The following is a 23439-nucleotide window of genomic DNA, read 5'->3' on the forward strand; positions in this document are numbered from 1 at the left end:
TTAAAAGTACAAATAAATAAGCAAAAATGTATCCTAGTAAAAATACTGCCCCATTGACCTTTCTACTTAAGTTAAAGTAAGAAAAAACTTGCTTTAAAATATATTAGAAGTATTAAATTAAAAGTGCTAATCAAATGTAGTCCCTGATTCAAAAGCATAATATCGTGTTAGGTGTTGCCTACTGGATGCATATTGTGTTAAATAAAAAAAATAGTACAGGTTGTGCCATTTTAATTACAAATGATGCAGATTATGCTACTAACAACACTGGATTAAGATCTCCACGGGCCCCAATGTGTCCAAGGCCCCTCCTTGAACCACACCCCCTTACTGGCCCCACCCCCTTACTAGCCCCAGTAGGAACATAAATTAGGTAAAGGCTTTGAATTAGAAGAAAAAAATCCAAAACTTTACATTGGATCAATTTGACCTTCTTTCTTTTGTTCATTACAGGGTTGGCCACCCAAATGACTAGAATCGCAGTACAAATGAAGTATTTCCAGTCCACAGCATATATTCCTGAGAGTGCACAAGCAACAACGTCAAGGGGGAGCAGACCTTTGGTTCACATGATAATAAGACAAAGGCAGGTTTTGATAAATGTGTGCCACCAGCAAACATACCAAAAACCAACATGGTGCAACAGGAGATCATAAAATAAAACAAAATAGAAAAATGTATAAAAAATAGTTCACCCTACCGCTGCATGCTGCTGTAATAAGCTGTTAATGCTTCACTATCTAAAGTAAAACACCAGGCTGATGCGTGATATCATTTAGTATAAAGCCTGATGTTACACCACTGAACTTACTCTTTGAAGAGTCCATAAACCGAACTCATATTCTCCAAAAGTCTCTTTAATTTTCGCTTTTGCTGCACTACTGGGCTTTTGCTTGAAATGACCATCCAGTTGCTCTTTTGTGGCACGGTAACAAATCAAACATTCTTTCTCGTAAGAGTGACCTATTAAAAACCTGCTCTATAAATTGTTTATGTTCAATTACAGCTAAGAAACGTGACCCATTAGGAACTCATTCATATTTTTGTTTTCGATTTTTTTTATTTAGGTCTAATTGTGCAAGTTTATAATCATGAGGATAACAATTGTGTCAGTAGTGGGTGCTGGGCAGTGCTTTGCTGTAAGTACCTGTGCTGTTGTTAAAAACAAATAACAATGGCTATATAATAAAAAATGAAATGTCTTTTTTTTCTTTCAAGCATACTTTCTCTTATGAATAGTAATAATACAGAAAAGTGTGAGACTAAAATATCGTTAAATCAATACTCCATTTATCCACCGTGTATTCCAAATCTGTTTATTCAGAGCAGAGTCATGGTGTAGCTGGAGCCTATGCCAGCAACCATAGTGTGCAAGGCAGGACTGATCGTGGGACAGGATGCCATCCCATCACAGGGTGAACACACACAAACACACACCTACCACACACACTAAGGACAATTCAGCATTGTTAAGCCCCTCATCCTGCATGTCTATGAACTGTAAGAGGAAACCGCAGCACTAGGAGGAAACCCAAATGGATACGGGGAGAACATGCAAACTCCACACAAGAGAGCACTTGAACCTAAAACAACTATTATCATTCAAAATAGGATTAGATTTCTGAAGTGTACCACTGCCAGCGGAAATTCTCAGTTTAAGGTTCAGTAAAGCTGGTAGAAAGAATTTCATGACATGTGGTGTGAGGATTTTTGAAAGAACAGTATGAAACGTAATTTAACTTTCTCATTTTGATTCATGGCTTCAGTTCAGGAATGAAGCAGTCAATGTAGCTTATTTAATTTGTCTCAAACAGCATTATAGGAGCTCCACCATTAACAATACATTTTTCTAAATAAGTTTGCAAATAAAATACCTCGGTTTCCATTTAACAGTTCAATTATCCCCCCAAAAAAGGTAAATTATTCATAAAAAAAATATACCATAAGTGTCCTTCATAAGGGTGAATGGATACATCTTGCAGGAAAAAAAATCAGTAAACAGTCCAGTTTGAAATGTTTAACTCTATTAACTAACATCAGGTTGAACGTCTGCTACTTGACTACACTTCATATTTTCTGGTGTTCTTTCAGTTCTCAGTGGTCTAACAAACATTTCTTTCACATTACCAGTAGATTGATGTTTACTGAACTACTTTAAAAAGCATAACAGGAAGGAATTTTTTCTCACCGAGCAATGTTAAACTTCATAAAAAGTCATCTTTTATCCAAGTCACCTTAGACTCAAACCCAGGTCTAATTAATCTGTGATGGCCTTCCTCGCCTAAGCGAGTTTTGTAGATAAAAATGGCAAAACACCCAGAGATGCTGAGGATCACAACTGAAAATGAGTCTTAAGGGCATCTATCCCTAGTAGCAACTAATAGAATTCTACCCAAGTCAACCTCAGTGCAAAGTGTCAGGTATTATAACATCCAGTCCTATAAATAACTTGATGTTTTTGAAATTGTGACCCTGTTGTTATTGCTAGCTGCCTCATCTGTCATCCACACTGCCTCTGTATCAAAAGTCTCTGCCATTCTGTGTTGAGAAGTTGTTCATTTTGGGTCCGATTGGATTCCAGAATTGCAGTAACTCTTTCCCAGATAGCATGCAGTGTCGATCCAGAAGGTCAGTGGCGAACCAAGTGGCCGACTCTGCCTCACTGATTGCGTGTTTCACGTGTGTCAGCGTTGGCTGAGCGCATCTCCGACAATGCTTTATTATTTCATGGCAGAAGGATATTGAGAAGGGGCAGTGCCAAGCCCGGCACTGATTCTGGCCGACAGACGACATTGTTCATGAGGTTTGGCGTTGGCTGAGCACTGTTCACTGCCTGCTTCTGCTGTAGGATTTGACACATTGAATATCATTTGGTTAACACTCTTTTCTGAATGGTTTGCAATTAGTTTTATAGATGCATTGGCATCTGCTTTAATGGAGTATAGACCAGATTTGTCATTCTTTCTATATACTTTTAAACTCTGCACATTTCTGCTTACATATATTACAATTTATTTTCTTTTCCTTGCCCTTTCTGACTGCATTGTGTCACACATGTGCAAATAGGAGGAAGCTGAGTGGACCAAAAGAAGGTAATTCCTCGCCAGGCCAGGGGGTGGCAGGGTGCGCTAAACCTTCCTCTGTTTTCTCTGCCTGATTTCTCTTCAAAGACGTCACTTCCAGTTCCGGCACCATCTTGAAACATCACTTATTGTCCCAGGATCCAAGACGACATCACTTCTGGGACCTGATCTGTAAAGACACCATTTTGTCTTAAGAAATCACTTCATACTGAGAACTCAAACAATGCACATCAGTGCGACTACTAAAAAACCTTTTGCAGCCGGGTATAATATATGGATGGCTGCCCCAAACCTTTCTGCATGTCCAAGGCTGATTTATTTGACAATTGTTTCTTCTAGAATATTTATTATACTAAACCTCAACAGTCTTACTTGTCTGACAGCTTTCACTGATTAGCTCTGTAAAAATTATCATTGCAAACTATTTGCTAAATATATTTTCTCCACTTGTTTTGTTTCTTACACATTTTAAAATTGTTCTCATATGCTTCACATTCTTCATACTTAATTTTCTATTTTTTGAGGAACAAACAAAATAAAATAAGAGTTCATTGTTGAGTAGATTATATAAATTCTCTGCAAACTGCAATGTAAATTAATAAAACTGGTGCAAAGTACTAACAAACTATGAAAGATAAATGGACAATTTTCTCTCTGGGATTGACACAGTGTACCAAAATCCAAAAAAAAAAAATCAATGTGTAGATCCACATTTTTACTCTGCAGACAGATTAAATAGATCAATTGCTGGTCTATTTTGTTGCCGTCATTTCCCCCAGCGGGCTCACCACGCTGCCCATACCAACAAACAGAGCAGAGACCGCACACCCTTGGTAAGGCATTTCTCGATGACATACCGTGTTGTTCTGTTGCTCAGCATGGGTGTTTACACTCACACCTCCCACCCAACTTGCGGAGCATGATAAGCAAAGGTGCACATCTCACAATCCATAGGAAGACAAGCTACACTGGGATGAGTCGCTGTACTGTATGAAAACCTTAGCTGTAATTGAATATGAACAATTTACACCAATTTTAACTGCCTCGTATAAGAATAAGATGTCAAACAATTGATGAGTTTGGCGTTAGCTGTAGCTAGCGACTGCCCATTAGCTGTCACAGGAAAGTTGTAAGTTAACATTGAGGCTTTTGTTACCTTTGCTGTCACTATTTTCAGAGCTGTTGCAAGTTAACATTATTTTTTGTCATATATACTGTTATACGCTGTCACAGATGACCGGGAACACTGCCCGGCCGGGACACCTGGATAGTCCCCGAGTTGGGCAATACTTCTCCTCGGCCATGAGAGGGCAGCCGCCCGGGTATATTTGGGGGCCACATGGACAGAATACTTATTTGGAGAGAACGTGGCCACTGCCAGGGGGCGCTCGGACAAGTAGAGAAGCCGGGATGGCAGCACTTCCGCCACACCAGGAAATGACATCAAGGGGAGCACCTGGGGCTCATCCGGGTCATGATAAAAGAGAAAGCCTCCCTCCAGTAGACGAGCCAGAGTTGGGAGGAAGGAGACGAAGCTTGTGAGGAGGGACAGGAGGTCAAGAGAGAGAGAGGAAGAAGAAGAAGAAGAAGATAATAATAAAGGAAGAGAGTTGGTGCGTGAAGACATTGTGGTGCTAAGAATAAAAATAAAAGAAGCGTGTTTTGGACATTCTGGTGTCAGTCTGTCTGTGTCTGGGGCTACGCTTTCCACAATGCGTACAACTGTGGTATAACGGGTCCACAGCTCACGTCAAAGGGCCATTTTTAAAATAAATCATCGCGCTCACGACTTAGCAAGGGGGCATGGTGATGTGTGGCTGAAGTGGTTCCTGGGGTGATTTGCGCTGCGGGCGAGTCTCACTTAAGTGCACAGGTGAGGAGTTGTCCGCATCCATAATTGTTCCTGGGAGCCACTGATTGCCACAGGTGAATCACGTCCCTGTTATAAAGAGTAGCGCGAGGCGGCTGGGGGGGAGAAAAAAAGAAAAAGAAAGACAGAGTTTGAAGAGAAGAGGGAAAGAAGGAGAGCGAGCAACCGCAGGCTCGCTCTGCACACGAGCAGCTGGGAGAGGTGAGCCCAAGTGAGATGTTTGGCCGGCACCTGAGGGCCAACGGTAGTGGTCGCTCCTGCTGAGCGATTGTTTGGAGCAGGAGTGACCGGGAGAAGGATGGCTCGCCGCAGCAAAGACAGGCAGCGGGAGTTGGAGATTAGGAAAAGAAGCCCCAGTGTGAGCATCCTGGTCTCTGGGGAGCCCAAGTCTCGGTCTAGGTGAGCTGAACCGGAGCCAGGGATCGGAAGGCCACCAGATCAGTTGTGTAGGAGAAGGTCAGCTGCAGGTATGGCGACTCTCCTGTTGCAAAGCCCAATGGGAGAAGCAGGGGAGTCGCCAGGTAAAAAGACACCGGGGTTTGTGTTTTTAAAGGATTGTTTCCAGCGTTGTTTTAACATCGTCATCGTTTTAAAGGATTGTTTTTTTCTGTGTTCTTTTAACCTCCTCTTCATTTCTGTTTTTATGGATTATTTATTTAATGTAGACTTTTTGAAACACTGCACTATTTATTCGAACACTGTTTCTTTTTTTTTTGTTGGTTTTAAATAAAAGCATTTGCCATTTTTTGCACCATCCCCTTCCTCCATTGTTGTGAACCACTTCCGGGCTCATCGGTAACATTACCGACGGTGCAGGGTTTAAGGGCTCCCGGATGGACGATGGGAGATGCATCCAACCCGCACTGTCACAGCAACGTGCAGTGAAACGTACATTTTTTTGGTTGCTCCAGTCACATTTTGCTTTTTTTTTTTTGTTAACATTTGGTTTTGTTAAAACTGAATCATTATCCATCACAATTTTTAATCCATAAACTAATCTTGATCTTCAAAATAAATATAATGTCTTCAAATTAACAGAACAAAAAAAAAACTAATGCAAATCTTGGCTTACACATGGTGTGATAAATGCATTCAAAGTGGTGTTTATGTAAACCTTTGACTTTTCCTGAAGAACCAATACCTCTGTTAACAGTATGGTATCACATTGGGGGCAGCTTAAAGGCTCAGATAATTCCCACCAGAACACAAGTGGGTGCAGTTGACTGACATCTTATCTCTTCCTCCCTCTGCAGACCAGAAGATCGATGGCCTTAACACCCTTGCCAACACTTCCAGTGTCTGCCTACCTGGACCCTCCTCTTCCTGCTGGAAGTCCTTATCAACAGACCCCTGTCATCCTGTGTAGTCTATTTTGAAGACTTGTGTCTACAATGACATTTTGCTTTTCTTTCAACATGTTTTTGAGCTGCATTTTGTTTAAATTATACAGGATTTGCCTACAGCTGCCTCCAATTCTTCACAATTGTCTGTATTCTTTCTTACAATGGTAGATGAAGAGCACCATGTGCTACTTTCACTCTTTAAGTATATTCAAATTTGCATGGTGTCATGGTTTCTACATGATTATATGCATGGGTTTGTCTTGGTGTCGTGCGGAAATTGCTGGATCTGTGACTCTGTACAGGTTCTCTCAGTCATCAAATCCATTCTAAATAGAGAGAATTCATTTCAAGTAATCTCATTAATTTAAGAAATTTCATCCCTATAGATTTTGTACATAAACCCAGAAAGTGTTGTGAGAGGCTAATGTGTAAAATAACAGAGTTGCAACAGTACTTGTCATACACAGGCCTTGTAGTTCCCTCTGGTGTTCTTCGTATTGCAATGTACAATAATTTTATGTTGTTAAGCGTCTCAATTTTCATACTTTCAAGTACAAAACTGTGCCAGGCCATAACTTTGCTCACCATCTATTGATATCATTCATGGAGCACTTCAGTCATTTACTGTACATGGTTCTGAAAATGTAGTCTACAATGTGCTTGGACAGACCCATCTGTCATGTTGCATGAGAATTTAGATTCAACATCTGGATTTCCCTATGAGAATTACTTGGGTCAGATTAAGAAGATGATCAGAACGTCTCTGTTCCTTTAGGGGTCGCTAGCTCCCTAGTTGAAATAAGTTCTTTTATTATTGCGGCGTTATAAGTAACCAAAAACTATATAGATATGATATTAAAAGGTGATATCCCTCCCATAGTGATATGGCGGTAAGAAATGACATGAGAAAAAATAACTTCAGTTTCTTTAATGATGATTTACGTGGCATTACAGATGAAAGGAAGCCATGACAAGACTTTATCAAGGTGGTATCTCGATGTATACAGTCACTGCGCTGGAAGGGTTTTCAGGATGGATGACGATATCACCCATCCGTCCGTTGGCTTCCAAGTATTTGGCTGCTGTCCTAGTCTTTTATACTGTCTTCTCCACGTGCAGGCCCTTATTTAGGTTCCAAACAAGGGAAGAAGATTTTGTGCTGACTTTTAACAGAGGACAAAACAGTACACATCTGTCTTTAGGCTGACTATACGTTCCTCCAGCTGTCTTTGTCTATCGTGTCCTTTGCTTGGCCCGGCAATTCTAAATGCTGAGCCCCTTTGTACTAAATCTGGCTCAGCTGTGCATGTACAAAGAACAGAAAAACAGATTTAAAATGTCTGCACAGAGACAGTGACATTAAACTTAATATTATACCAAACTTATTAGAATAGCCTCACAGTCCATTACCACAGATGGCGAATTTCTGAAATGAATATGTCACCAGTCATGAGGTCACAGAAAAACAACATTATGTTGGACCCATAGCTTCTTCTTTTGAGCCCCACGAAGTTTGTCAGTTTCATGAAGTACTTTGAAAAGCAAATCCATGGTATTTCAAACATAGAATGAGGCAGATAATTGTGTCAAGATTCTCAAAAGCATTGCTTTAATAGTAAACATCCTGAGCTCAGAAGACAAAGTGTACATTGTGTGTAGAGAATATAAGAGAGAAAAGATTTTTGGAGTACCCCATAAATTCATGTAATCTTGGAATCCATACAGTATCTAATCTTTAACAATTTTAAAAACTGTTCAATTGGATGAAAATATACAAAAGAGCATCAGATTGCCATATACTGGCAATTATGTTGTTGTGCCCCTCTTGCAATTTAGCACATGAAAATCTGGCGTCTGGAAGCGCTTGTTAGAAAGGCTTCCATTGATACTCATTGACAAGGGGTTATGGTAATTTTTTTATGCTTTTTTAGAGCAGTATGTTTAGAGTGGTGGCATTTGAGGGCATGAGGTGGAGTTAGTGCCTGGTGTGTGGGTGAAAAATGGTGTGTGCTGGTGGCCTCCATTCAGAGGAAAGCAACTAGTGAATACCATTAAGCAGCACATACTGCCTGACCCCCACTGGACACAGTGGAATGTAAATCATGACCAGATGCTTGAAGCTGGTATGTAATTCCTTAAAGGTCGAGCTTCAATCATAATTGTATGTGATGATGTCTGTATGTATGCTGTATCACAATTTTACAACAGATAATTTTGAGCAGGAATGAGGAAAAGTTAGGGAGGCTGAGGCTTTTTGAAGCAATCTACAGACCATCACTTGTGAGGCACACCTTAACTTACACTGTAGGTCATTTCACACAAGTACCGGAACATTCAGGAAATCATGCCATAAACCCCCTTTTACGCCATTCCACCATTAGTGGAAGCATCGTGTTCACAGAATAAAAGGAAAACCCCAGAAAGGACATAAATTACGCTTACATTGTGCCATTAGATGCATAACAAAAGTGCTAGTATTCATTTTGTTATTTTGCTTTTCTAGGCCGAGCAGTCAACTCTTAATGGCTGCTGACTGATCATCTAGAGACAGTGAGGATGAAAAAGAAGGAAGTAAGAATCAGCCCTAAATCATTCACAACCCTGCAGTCTCGCCTATATTTAGCTGGACCACACCATTATCAAGGTGCCCTGTCAGAATGTAACGTGTACAGTGTAGCTGATAAAAAGGTTCAGTTAGTTATTTCTAAAGTCACATCCTTAGCTTACCACTGCATCTTTGAGCTTTACTTCTCATTTAAACTCTCATTTAAATTTACTTCTCAATTAAATTGTTGTAGAAAGGGGAGGCTTCTCAAACTTTGTTCACTTCTAAACATAATATTGAGAAACACTATCAGTTGTTTTCATACAATGTTGATTTTTGCATCCTAATACATTTCACCTTCCTTGTTGCTAGTGTGGGTAGCACGGTGGCGCAGTGGGTAGCTCTGCTGCCTCACAGTTAGGAGACCTGGGTTCGCTTCCTGGGTCCTCCGTGCCTGGAGCTTGCATGTTCTCCCCGTGTCTGGGTGGGTTTCCTCCGAGTGCTCTGGTTTCCTCTCACAGTCCAAAGACATGCAGGTTAGGTGGATTGGCGATCCTAAATTGTGCCTAGTGTGTGTGTCCTGCGGTGGGCTGGCGTCCTGCCCGGGGTTTGTTTCCAACCTTGCGCCCTGTGTTGGCTGGGATTGGCTCTGGCAGACCCCCGTGACCCCGTGTTAGGATATAACAGGTTGGATGATGAATGGATGGATGTTGCTAGTGTAATCTCCCACCCACCTTCTGTTAATGTTGATCTTACAGGACTGTGGCCTCTAGAAACATCTCTACTGCAGTATCCAGGTAAATTCTTGATAGTGAGAAATTAATATTTTGCTCAAATACTGTCCTTTGATTGGTGTATACTGACTGACATCTTACATTATTCAAGTACATTGAGAAGCACTATCCATTTTTGTAAATTGTTTTAGCGCTTCAGAGTAACATTCTGCCAGTACGTTTTCACCACTCATGTATATGGATGTTGCAAGTTTCAGAATTATTATCGTTTATGAATGTTTTTACTGTTTCTGCATTTTTTGATCTTGCAGAGCCATCGCCCCAGCAGGCACCACCTACAGGTAGCTTGTTGACAGTGATGAATTATCTACATCGGGGTGGCCAACTCTGATCCTGGAGAGCCACAGTGGCTACAGGTTTTCATTCTAACCATTTTCTTAATTAGTGACTAGTTTTTACTACTAATTAACTTCATTTAATTTATTTGCTACTTTAAATCAGGGCTGAGCAATGTCAGTCCTGGAGGGCTGCAATGGCTTCAGGTTTTTGTTCTAACCCAATTGCTTCATGAGAAATCATTCTTTGCTGATGAAGCACATATTGCTCAAGTGACATTTTTCTGCTTCATTTAATTGGCTCGCTGTTAAGATTTTGAACCCTGAACTGCTTATTTTAGTTTTAAACAGCTGTATTCATTGTTTTAACTGTTCCTTATTAGCAATAAGATGCGAATGACAAACGAACCAGCAGTTCTACAGCTAGCTTCTCTCCATTTCCAACTGTGTATTTTCATCATTAACAGTTTAGTTTAATTAAGTACTCTGAAGGAAACTGAAGAGAAAGTGAAGAACTGAAAATTATTTATTCGTTTTATTCTTCAAATTGTGCCGGTGGCCAATGCCAGTGGTTACACCATTCCCAGACCTTCACTGATAATACTGAAGAGTGGCGTCTACCACTATGAGATCTGGAATCTGTGCACGCTTTGGAATGTCAACTGCACAGTCCAGACATGAAAGAAAACCTGGTTAGTTCATCCATTCAACAGCAAAAAAACTTTTTCATGCAACTCTGATCAAGTGGTCTTTACCTTTGTAAAGTTTGTGCATGCACAGCTAACCTAAACATGGGCCACATTCTTATCCCCTCAGATTAATCATTCAGGTCTGACCAGAGGAAACGTCCCTAAGGACATGGTATGGAGAATTATGAAGAGAACTCTGACTAACAGCCTGGCAACAAATATTAGAGTAATTGGAAGGAGCTCAATGGGAAAACCTCACTTTAACTAAAAGATGTGATTCCTGGTAAATATTTTTTCTTATTTTTATTCTTTTTGCTTTAATTTATCTGCATTGTAATTCTATCGTAGTGCAACTTAACCACTTTTGGCTAAGTGATTATTGATTCAGCAATATATATTTTTAAATTAGATCATATAATACTACCCATGACTTTGTTAATTATATGCTTTCAGTAAAATTTGTTTTGCAGGCAGAGATCATAGTTGAAGTACTTGCACACATGTTTAACAAGAATCACCATTGTTGTAATAACTATTTAAATGTCTCTGGGTTTTTCAGCTGCTATTAGGAAAAAAACCCTCTCACCCAAAAATCAACATACAAATAAAGGTAAGGAAGTGATGGAGTGGTGGCTTCAGACTGGGAAGGTGGGAGAAGGCACAGGATGGAGAAGTAAAGGAAGACAACGATTGTGTCTGTGTGAGAGAGAAAGAATATTGTAAAAACACTGAGTCACCAGTTAATGTTCTGTGACAAAGTTTGGACGCGTTTACAAAGTCTTAAGGATTTTACATGGAAGAACATTGTAAAAACAGTTACCCATTTACTGTATATCTATCACTGAGAAAGTTTGGACCAGTGTGTTAAAATGTTAAATTATTATTATTATTATTAATAAAATTGTATTTGTATAAAATGGATGTTTCTCATCTGATCATTATTGATTAAAGCATTCAGGACTGTTTCTGGCAATATGGGAAAAGCAAGCAGCTATGACTATCATTTACAAATAGCTGTTAAAATATTGTAAAAATGATTTCCTGCATAAGTGGTATAATTGAAATTATTTAATCACAAGAACATACTCAGAATTGCAGTTGTTAAATGAGATGTTGATGTGTAGGATAGACTAAGACCCTAGATCTCTTCCAACTGCTGATAAAAGCTGTATTCTCCGTCATCTGCAGGTAAGAAACAGAAATTATTAAATACAGTAATACTAAAACAGGCATTTAAAATGATGTCTACACAACTAAACATATAGACTGTGAGGAAATAAAAAATAAAATTACACCAGTGAAAATATAATAATGAAATCAAACGTGCACCAAGTGTGGGTCACCTGTGGCGTGACACATATGGAACCCAGGTGGGCCGGTTACATGCCGATTCGATTGTCTGATGTGTAAGTCGAATCTGAGCTAATTGATTAAGAAAATGTCAGTGTGTGTCATGTCAGCTGGATCTGAGCCGATTCATTACCAAGTGTTGGCGTGTGGTATATACAACACAGTACAGCCAAGCACCTAAGCCAATTCATTACCGACAGATTTTTGCTGACCAGGTTGCTGTGCCATAACCACGAATGCAGTCATGTCTCACTTGTCCTCTTAGTTCAAGGCGGAGGACAGATTGTATACGCTTAAATTATGGGGAAAAGCAGAGAAACCAGGTGTTAAATGCCAATCCCTTGATTGTTGCTCGAGTAAGTAATGTTAAGTTCTGATCATTTTGTCTGCTATTCTGGCTTCAGTCTGTTTGAATGTATCACTTGCTCTTATCCAGTAGGTGACACTACTGTGCAAACTGTAGAACACACAATAACAACAAAAGAAAACAACACACTGGGACCCCCAGGTTCAAAATTTTGTGTTCCAAAGTAGTATATCTTGTCTGTATGGTCCTAGAAAGCAACTATGACAAATTTGGTCCAGATTAGTCAAAATGTTAGGACTCTATAAAGAACATAGAGATATTGTCACACATGTGCGATTGGGAGACAGCTAAAGGGTGTGAATAATAGTAGTACCACGCTAGAGCAGGGGGTGGCGAGCTGCACTAACTTTCTCTCTCAATCCTCTGCAGACCATCCACGGGAAATCCCGTTAGGTTCTGGCACCACTGATGATGTGACTTCCAGTAACTGCGCCACTGATGACATCACTTTCGGTATAGGCTCCATGGATGACGTCACTTCCGGGATTACCCCCCCTAAACTCAAAAGCATCACTTCCAGTTCCAGCACATATGACGACACCATTTCGTCTAATGACATCACTTCTGGCCCTTAAGACAACACTTCCGGTCCCGACCCTAATGATGTCACTTCCTGTCCCAGGCTTTAAAGCCGCCATATTCTCACTTTCTAGTCAGTTCTGTTTTGGACTCAAACTGGAATACAACTCCTCAAAACAATCCTTTTGCAGCCAGGGCTCAGTACATGAGGTCGCTGCCCATAAAACCTTTTTGATGTACAGTATTTGTGTATTTTTTGTGACTACAGTAGAGTCTCGCTTATCCGACATAAACGGGCGGGCAGAATGTTGGATAAGCGAAAATGTCGGATAATGGGAGGTGTTAAGAAAAAGCCTATTAAACGTCAAACTATTTTATAATTTTACACATTACGAACCTCGGTTCATAAACGTCTCTGGACATGTACAAATCGTTTTGTGCGCGCCGATGATTTCCGCACGTGTTCAGTCTCTCCCTGTGCAGAAAGAGAGAGAGAGCACGAGAGAGAGACACAGACAGACACACGCACACTTGAGAAAGAGACACACGCACACACAGACACACACGCGAGAGAGAGACACACGCAAACGCGCGAGAGAAAGAGAGACACACGCATACACACACACACACACACACTCGCACGAGAGAGACACACGCACGTACACACGCGAGCGAGACAGACACACGCACACACGCCAGAGAGGGCTGGCCACATAATCCACTGTAATCATGTTTTACAACAAAATAGAAAAATTTAACTGAAAAAATGAACTTAACAACTAAAAATAGACTACGCTCACGCTCACAACTTGCAGTTTTTGTTGCCTATTGATGCATTTTTTTTTTTTTTTTGCGGGGGGATGTCGGATAATACAGAATGTTGGATAAGCGAAGGTTGGATAAGCGTGACTCTACTATATATATATATATATATATATATACAGTATATATATAAATATATATATTGTCACACACACGTGTTTATGGGACAACCAAAGGGCCTGAATAAATGCAGTTCCACGCTGGACCAGGGGGTGGCAAAGTGTGCTAATTCTCTCCCTTAATTCCATGCAGACCATTCTTGGGAAATCCCACGCTCTTTTGGGGTAGCCAATGACATCACTTCTGGTTCTGGTCCTGATGACATCACTTCCCCCCATGAGGGTTTAAAATCTGCCGTCTTTAAGAAGATACTCAGTTCTGTTTTGGACTCAGTTGTATGAACATGTCTTTGTCTTTTGACAGATTTTGCAGCCGGGAAATATTATTCAGGTTGCTGCCCCAAAACTTCCCAATGTCTCTTGGCTATTTTTGTGGCAATATATATATAAACAGAGAGAGAAAGACAGAGTGAGATTACATAGAATAAGACACATTTGTTAAGGATACAATCTGCTTCACCACCTGAGGCCACAGGTCTGCCACGCCCTCGACCCTCTGCAGTTCGCATACCAGGAGAAGGTGGGAGCAGAGGATGCCATCATCTACATGCTACATTGATCCCTCTCCCACTTGGTCAGAGGCAGTGTTGCTGTAAGAATTTTGTTTCTGGACTTCTCTAGTACCTTCAGCACCATCCAACCTCTGCTCCTTAGGAATAAGCTGACAGAGATGGGAGTAGATTCATACCTGGTGGCATGGATCGTGGACTATCTTACAAACAGATCTCAGTATGTGCATCTCGGGAACTGCCGGTCTGACATTGTGGTCAGGAGCGCCGCAGGGGATTGTATTTTCTCTGGTCCTGTTCAGCCTATATACATTGGACTTCCAATATAACTCGGAGTCCTGCCACGAGCAAAAGTTTGCTGACAACACTGCTATCATGGGCTGCATCAGGAGTGGGCAGGAGGAGGAGTATAGGAAGCTAATCAAAGACTTTGTTAAATGGTGCGACTCAAACCATCTACACCTGAACACCAGCAAAACCAAGGAGCTGATGGTGGATTTTAGGAGGCCCAAGCCCCTCGTGGACCTCGTGACTATCAGAGGTGAGTGTTTGCAGAGGGTGCAGACCTATAAATACCTGGGAGTGCAGCTGGATGATAAATTGGACTGGACTGCCAATACTGATGCTCTGTGCAAGAGAGGAGAGAGATGACTATGCTTCCTTAGAAGACTGGCGTCCTTCAACATCTGCAATAAGATGCTGCAGATGTTCTGTCAGACAGTTGTGGCGATTGCCCACTTCTAAACGGTGGCATGCTGGGGAGACAGCATAAAGAAGGACGACGCCTCACGCCTGGGCAAAATGGTGAGGAAGGCAGGCTCTATTGTAAACACAGAGCTGAACAGTTTGAAATCTGCGGCAGAGTGATGGGCGCTGAGCTGGCTCCTGTCAATCATGGAGTATCCACTGCATCCACTGAACAGTATCATCTCCAGACAGAGGAGCAGCTTCAGCAACAGACTGCTGTCACTGTCCTGCTCCACTGACAGACTGAGGAGATCGTTCTTCCCCCACACTATGCGACTCTTCAATTCCACCTGGGGGGGTAAACATTAACACGATGCAAGAGTATAGAATGTTACACCTACCTCGCACTCTCCACCTTGCATTTTTTAACTTACACTGCTTTTTTTACTGCTCTTTAATTAATATTATTTTTTATCAGTATGCTGCTGCTGGAGTATGTGAATTTCCCCTTGGAGATTAATAAAGTATTTACCTATCTATCTATCTATCTATTACTACAGTATATCACACACATTTACAGTGCATCCGGAAAGTATTCACAGCACATCACTTTTTCCACATTTTGTTATGTTACAGCCGTATTCCAAAATAGATTAAATTAATTTTTTTCCTCAGAATTCTACACACAACACCCCATAATGACAACGTGAAAAAAGTTTACTTGAGGCTTTTGCAAATCTATTAAAAATAAAAAACTGAGAAATCACATGTACATAAGTATTCATAGGCTTTGCTCAATGCTTTGTCGATGCACCTTTTGCAGCAATTACAGCCTCAAGTCTTTTTGAATATGATGCCACAAGCTTGGCACACCTATCCTTGGCCAGTTTCGCTCATTCCTCTTTGCAGCACCTCTCAAGCTCCATCAGGTTGGATGGGAAGCATCGGTGCACAGCCATTTTAAGATCTCTCCAGAGATGTTCAATCGGATTCAAGTCTGGGCTCTGGCTGGGCCACTGAAGGACATTCACAGAGTTGTCCTGAAGCCACTCCTTTGATACATTGGCTGTGTGCTTAGGGTCGTTGTCTTCCTGAAGGATGAACCGTCGCCCCAGTCTGAGGTCAAGAGAGCTCTGAAGCAGGTTTTCATTCAGGATGTCTCTGTACATTGCTGCAGTCATCTTTTCCTTTATACTGACTAGTCTCCCAGTTCCTGCCGCTGAAAAACATCCCCACAGCATGATGCTGCCACCACCATGATTCACTGTAGGGATGGTATTGGCCTGGTGATGAGTGGTGCCTGGTTTTCTCCAAACATGACGCCTGGCATTCACACCAAAGAGTTCAATCTTTGTCTCATCAGATGAGAGAATTTTGTTTCTCATGGTCTGAGAGTCCTTCAGGTGCCTTTTGGCAAACTCCAGGCAGGCTACCATGTGCCTTTTACTAAGGAGTGGCTTCCTTCTGGCCACTCTACCATACAGGCCTGAGTGGAATGCTGCAGAGATGGTTGTCCTGGATGGTTCACCTCTCTCCACAGAGGACCTCTGGAGCTCTGACAGAGTGACCATCGGGTTCTTGGTCACCTCCCTGACTAAGGCCCTTCTCCCCCAATCGCTTAGTTTAGATGGCCGGCCAGCTCTAGGAAGAGTCCTGGTGGTTTCAAACTTCTTCCACTTATGGATGATAGAGGCCACTGTGCTCATTGGGACCTTCAAAGCAGCAGGAATTTTTCTGTAACCTTCCCCAGATTTGTACCTCATGACAATCCTGTCTCGGAGGTCTACAGACAATTCCTTTGACTTCATGCTTGGCTTGTGCTCTGACATGAACTGTCAACTGTGGGACCTTATATAGGCAGGTGTGTGCCTTTCCAAATCATGTCCAATCAACTGAATTTACCACAGGTGGGCTCCAATTAAGCTGCAGAAACATCTCAAGGATGATCAGGGAAACAGAATGCAACTGAGCTCAATTTGGAGCTTCATGGCAAAGGCTGTGAATACTTATGTACATGTGATTTCTCAGTTTTTTTATTTTTAAAAATTTGCAAAAACCTCAAGTGTGGTTATGGGGTGTTGTGTGTAGAATTCTGAGGAAAAAAATTAATTTAATCTATTTTGGAATACGGCTGTAACATAACAAAATGTGGAAAAAGTGATGTGCTGTGAATACTTTCCGGATGCACTGTATGTTTGATATCATCCTTACCACTCAACCCCTACCCAGTGTGGAAATTTATGGGCCAGGAAACCTCAATATGAAGCAGTCCCTTATATATACACGGAGAAATTAAAAAAGTTACAGAAGCCAAGTTATTTATTTTAGGACAATAGTAAATGTAGAGAAAAGCCAAGCAAAATGACACCTTTTATTGGCTAACTAAAAGGATTACAATATGCAAGCTTTCGAGGCAACTCAGGCCACTTCTTCGGGCAAGATGTTGGCTTGAAAGCTTGCATATTAAAATCTTTTTAGTTAGCCAATAAATGGTGTCATTTTGCTTGGCTTTTCTCTACATTCATAATGGCTAACACAGTACAACACCCTAGTACTAAGGACAATATTAATAAATTAAGAATTTTTGACCAATTCTGTAAAAAATTTGCACCATTCCTTATTCACAAAATGTATGGAATAAAATGTCTATTATTCCATTAAGCAGTCCAGATTGGTTATTAATCTTCTACTTGAATAAGATGTGACCAGTGCAGTGTAAGATATCATAGAAGATTTTGTTCTGACAGACTAGTGTCCCATCTATTGTTACTGCAAAAACATTAAAGGATCTGGAGCAAATGTAAATCCAAAATAGTCAGATAAATAACCAAAGATTCTTCCTCATTATGAGCTGAGTGTAAGGCATTCCCAAAACATATGACCTAGAGAGGCAGATAATTAAATGTGTTTATTACCCAATCAACTTTCATTCAAGTTGTATGGGGCCAAAATGTGTTCCAGTGGGTAGAACTCAATCCCAGACAGAGCACCTGTCTGTTACAAGGCACACTCATGCTGTTTAGAATCAATTTAGCACACATCTTCAGGACTGGGAGAAAGATCCACTCAGACACAGGGAGAAAATACAAATTTAACACAGGCAGCGACCAGGGCATGGATTTGATCTCAATCCCCTAAAACTGTGATATTTGTACTGTCATGCCAATTAAAAAACAAACTAACCATAACTCAGAGAAAGTTGGGAAGCATGGAAAATGCAAATAAAAACCAAAACTAGTGATTTCAAAATTCACTTTTGACTTTTAGTTCAACACAAACAGTATAAAGACATGATATTTAATGTTTAACCTGGTCAAATTAATTTTTTAATAAATATTCATTCATTCTTGCTATTGTGGGCCTGTAACACATTCCAAAAAAAGCTGGGATGAGGCAATTTAGGGCTAATAATGAGTTAAAAAAAGAAAATAAAGCAAGTAAAACCAGATGATGTTCAACATGTGTCTGTAATCATGCTTTGGTGCAAAAGCTGCATCCAGGAAAGGCTTTTTGCTCCTTTAGGAGCAAAGCTGGGCCAAGGACTACCAACTTTCCCACAAATGCGTGAGAAAATAATTCAAAACTTTGAAAACAATAATTCTCAATAACAGATCAGAAGGGATTTGGGTATTTCACTCTTAGCTATGTGCAATACAATTAAATGATTTAATGTATTGTGAGAGTTTTCAGTGCATGAAAGGTAAGGGCACAAGCCTAAGCCGAATGCCCATGATTTCCAATCCCTCAGACGGCACTGCTTCAAGAACTGTCAATAAGTGATATAACCATGTGGGCTCAGGAGTACTTTAGCAAACCTTTATTAAGTTACAGAATGCACAGTTACATCCACACATTCCAGTAACAAATGTACTGTGCCAAAAGGAAGCCGTATGTTAACAGTGCCCAAAGCGCTGTCAAATTCCCTGAGCCTGGAAGCATCTGGGACAGACCGTCATGCAATGGAAATATATTCTGTGGTCAGATAAATCAAAATTTAATATCTTCTTTGCAAGAAATGTCATCCAGAGTTTTACCAGCTACAAGTCCAGAACCCAGTGTTTGTGACAATGTCCTAGGCAAGGCTTTTTAAAACAATGAGAAAAATCAGTAATTTATTAATCAAGAATCATCATGAAACAAAAGCACCAGTTTGATTTGTAATTGCTGGATGGTGTTTGTAAAGCATATCTGAAAGATAGATATGCCATTGTACACGGCAAATACGTTCTGTTTAGAAATAAGTTGTTCTCATCATGTTTAGAACGTCACAAATGAATTGGCTCAGTGAATGAAATACACTTGATCTCTGACTACAGCAGAAAAAGAAAAGAGTCCAACAATGAGTGTCATGAATGTGCTCTCAAAAAAGTAGAGCACAGATTGCCAGAAGAATGTGCATCATGTTAAGAGACATTTAATGCTCTCAATAATGTATTTCTACAAATTCCCAGTAGTGATGAAAATAAAAATGGAGAGTGAGTGCAAAAAAGTCTCACATATCTCTTCAGAGTCTTCAATAATTATGTTTTAATAATCAATTAATCGTAATACCTTTAATATTGACCTGCAATCCATAGATACACAGCTTAGAAAATGGATGAGCGGAAGAAGATTCAGATTGTCCTTAAAGCACATGGTGGCTTCATTTTAGAGTCACTAATCTTAATTATGAATCAATTAATAAATTGCAGGTATCGTTACAGTACCGTTACCATACTTCTTCATTCTTAAGTGATACTGCTTGTTAAATTTTTTTAATCCTGAAATTTTAATGAGTGGCTTTAATTTCACAGTAGATATTTAAACTGATTACTCGACCTGACCTTATTATACTGACCTCTCACCTCCCATCTCTTACCTTTACTTACATTCATTTTTCTCAATACAAACTCTGATTACTTCTGGTGTCTACCCTCATCTTGAAGTTAATTCCACTCCATGTCTAAGTGTGACCCCCTGGCTACTGGGAGTCTTGCCCAGAATCACTTTAATAACTCTCATGATGCATCACTCCTGATCTCTGTACAGATCTTAAACTGTCCACCACCTTATTAAAGTGCCCAAATAAGCTAGAGCAGGGGTGCCCACACTTTTTCAGCTTGCGAGCTACTTTTAAAATGACCAGGTAAAAATGATCTACCTACTTTAAAAATGATATACTGTATATTATATATATATATATATATATATATATATATATATATATATATATATATATATATACTGTTGTGACAGATTAAGGGCTTGCTTGCACCCTTGTACCCTCAGACCACACGTCAGACACCAGATAAAAGTCCAATTTTTATTTATTATAATAATTATGTGCACAAACCACGCTCCTCTCCACAATTCTCTAATAAACCAACAATTCTCAAATAAACCAATCCTCCAAACTCCCAGACGCTTAGCCACCCTGCCTCCCAACTCAGCTCGTTGTCTGGGAGTTCCCATAGTCCTTTTATACTCCCTGACCCGGAGGTGCTTCTGCCTAACAGTCCACAAGTCTTTATTCCTTCCGGGTCAGGGTAAATAGTCCTTTTCTTCAACCCGGAAGTCCGTCGCTCTTCCTATGACGAACCTCCGGGTCACAGGGCACGAAGAAGCCCTTGGTCCTCCCTGCAGCTCCCTCCTGTGGCCCCCATGGCATCCAGCAGGGCTGTGCAAAAAAAACACATTGTTCATGATGCCCTGCTGGTCTTCTGGGGACCTCCATGCTGCAAGGAGGGCTCCACCTGGCGGCTTGGGGGTATTGGCTGGGATGAATGGCCGGCCATATCTTACACTGTATATATATATACTGTATATCATCCTCTTTAATAAAACCCCTGTGTGCGTCCAAGTGTCTGTGTGTGTGTCTTCTGGTGAAGTGCGCATGCACGGGCCGCGCCGCACATTGTACCGTGCCCCGCCCATGCGCTCGGCACGTGGACGCACACACACTGGAAGCTGGGTGCACAGTGAAAGGCCTATCCACCGTCGCCGCCGCACACGATGAGCAAATAAAGCACACACATTGGAAGCTGGGCACACAGTGAACGGCCGCGCATGATAAGATATAAAGGACACCATTGCTGGGGAGAGTGCTGATTGAGTAGTCGCGGCAGCGCACATAAAATCCGTTGTTGGGGAGACACCACACAAAATAATCAGGTGCACGCCCCCACAGATTAAATACTTGCTGGGGAACTGCACAGTACTTGCTGGGGAGACGCCACAGGCACGCCACCCATTACATCAGTTGCTGGGGACACTCTACTGATTGCCCTCTGTTGTGACAGAAAATGAAAGTCATATTACGGACATCAAAGCCAGTATTACTGTCAGAGAAAATTAAAGACATATTAAAGGATGCATATTACAGCCACATACAAGCCAGTATTACTGTTGGAGAAAATATTACGGACGTATCTACTAACAACATGGCACCCAAAAAAAGGACACGTCAAGCAGGACAAAAGACACAGACAATCAAATCCTATATAAGCAACATCTCCTGGAAGAACGAGCAGCTCAACAAGTAAACATCAACAAAAGAAACGCTGAAAGACAAAGAAAAATACGAGCGAATAGATCGATTGAAGAAAAGGAAAATGACTGTCAGAAAAATGCTAAAAGAGAGAGACTCAGAAGAGCAAACCTTAGAAAAGGTTGGTGTTTACTTGCCAGAACCAGTATTCAGCCATGGTCAGTTTTATGTTGCATTATCAAGTTAGACGTTTTCCAGATGTTGTTGTCAAGGTTGTAGAGATTCCTAAACAAGGCAAACTGTTGCCAAACTCAGACAGAATATTTACAAGAAATGTTGTCTATAATGAAATTGTACAGAAAAATTTCATGAGGTAAAAAAATTGAAAGTTTTACCTAAATATCTTCTTCAGATATTGTGTCTTACAGATTGTTACAAAGTTTTACACTAAGGCAATATTAATTATACTTACTGTATTGTCATGTACGTTTCTATTTTATTTTTATTATTATTTTACTTTAGGCTTCTTGAAAAAATATTTGACAAAAAAAAAATTAAGACAAGAAACAGAATGAGGTCAAGGTCCTTGCCATTTAATGTAGACTGTTCCTACTAATGTTTATGCACTACTGTTCTAGCACCCGTTATTGTAACAGGCTTAATGTCTAGTGTGTGTATATATATATATATATATATATATATAGAGTATCAAAGGTGTTACACCGTTACATTTACTTGACTAACTTTTAAAAAAAATTTTACTTCTAAGAGTAGTTTTACTACACCATACGTTTTACTTTTACTTGAGTACATTTGTGAAGAAGAAACGCTACTCTTACTCGGCTACATTGGGCAACACTCGAATAGTTACTTTTTTTCCATTAGATAAAGTCTGACAGACAATTTTCAATCTGCTCTGTGTAGCGAATGCTGTCAAGTTGCGCACACGCCTTCCATTGCGTCTCCAGCTCTGATGTGAGGTTTTGGATGTTCCCCAAATCAAGGCGCTGCAGCTTTGAGGACAGATGTTGCATTTTTCGTTTGAAAGCATTAACTGAGCTAATCATATTGACCATGGTTTTCTCTTTTCCTTGCAGCTGTAAATTAAGATCGTTCAACATGTTGGTCAGATCAGAAAAAAAATGCCAAGTCTAGAGGCCATTGATCGTTATTAAGTTGCTTGTATTCTGCATATTTATTGACAAGGAGAAACTCCTTTTTCTCTGGCCAGGGGTCTTGAAATCTCAGCAGGAATTTCTCCCTAGCCATCTGCCTCAACGAAGGCATCTTTTATCCTCTTTCTATCTTGGAAGGACTTCTTATGCTTAATGATAAAGTGACTCACCCAGAACGATGCTTCAGTGTGTCTGCCTTTGCTTTTGAATTCAACCAAGAGAAAAATTATGGCTGTCAGATTAACTGCGATTTTAGTTCCCTCTCCTTTCTCTTTCTCAGATCGCTTTTCGGAAGGAAGTCTGTTTCATAGTTTTTATGAACAGTTCGAAAGTACCTTTCCACATTTTCCTTCTTTGTAAAAGCAATGATAGATTGACAGATCAGACAAATGCATTTTGATTGTGACATTGTGAGAGAAAAAAATCCTCTTTCAATTCCATATCCAGCCCATAAAACAATTTTTTTTTCTAAATCCCTTCTTTAGTCGATATAAATTGGAAGGCTAACTAGATCACAGCTGAAATTTTGCAGTAGCTTGCGCGTTTGATCGTGTGTGCGAGATGAGCAGTGTGTTAGAAGAAAAGAGATCTCAGACTGGCTGCTCTGTATGTCAATCAAGTGGCAAATGCCATAGGGAGGATATATGATAAACTAACATTTCAAAAAATCATTTTTTTGAATGCAACACGATCTACTGTACCTGCACTACCTTTCCGATCTACCAGTCGATCACGATCGACACATTGGGCACCCCTGAGCTAGAGGCTTGGAGGTCTTGTGGTCTTGTACCAACCCTCCATCACCTAATTGTCTCACTAGCTGAAT

Source organism: Polypterus senegalus, chromosome 4 (genome assembly GCF_016835505.1).
Source record: "Polypterus senegalus isolate Bchr_013 chromosome 4, ASM1683550v1, whole genome shotgun sequence".
In the NCBI taxonomy this organism is placed as follows: Eukaryota; Metazoa; Chordata; class Cladistia; order Polypteriformes; family Polypteridae; genus Polypterus; species Polypterus senegalus.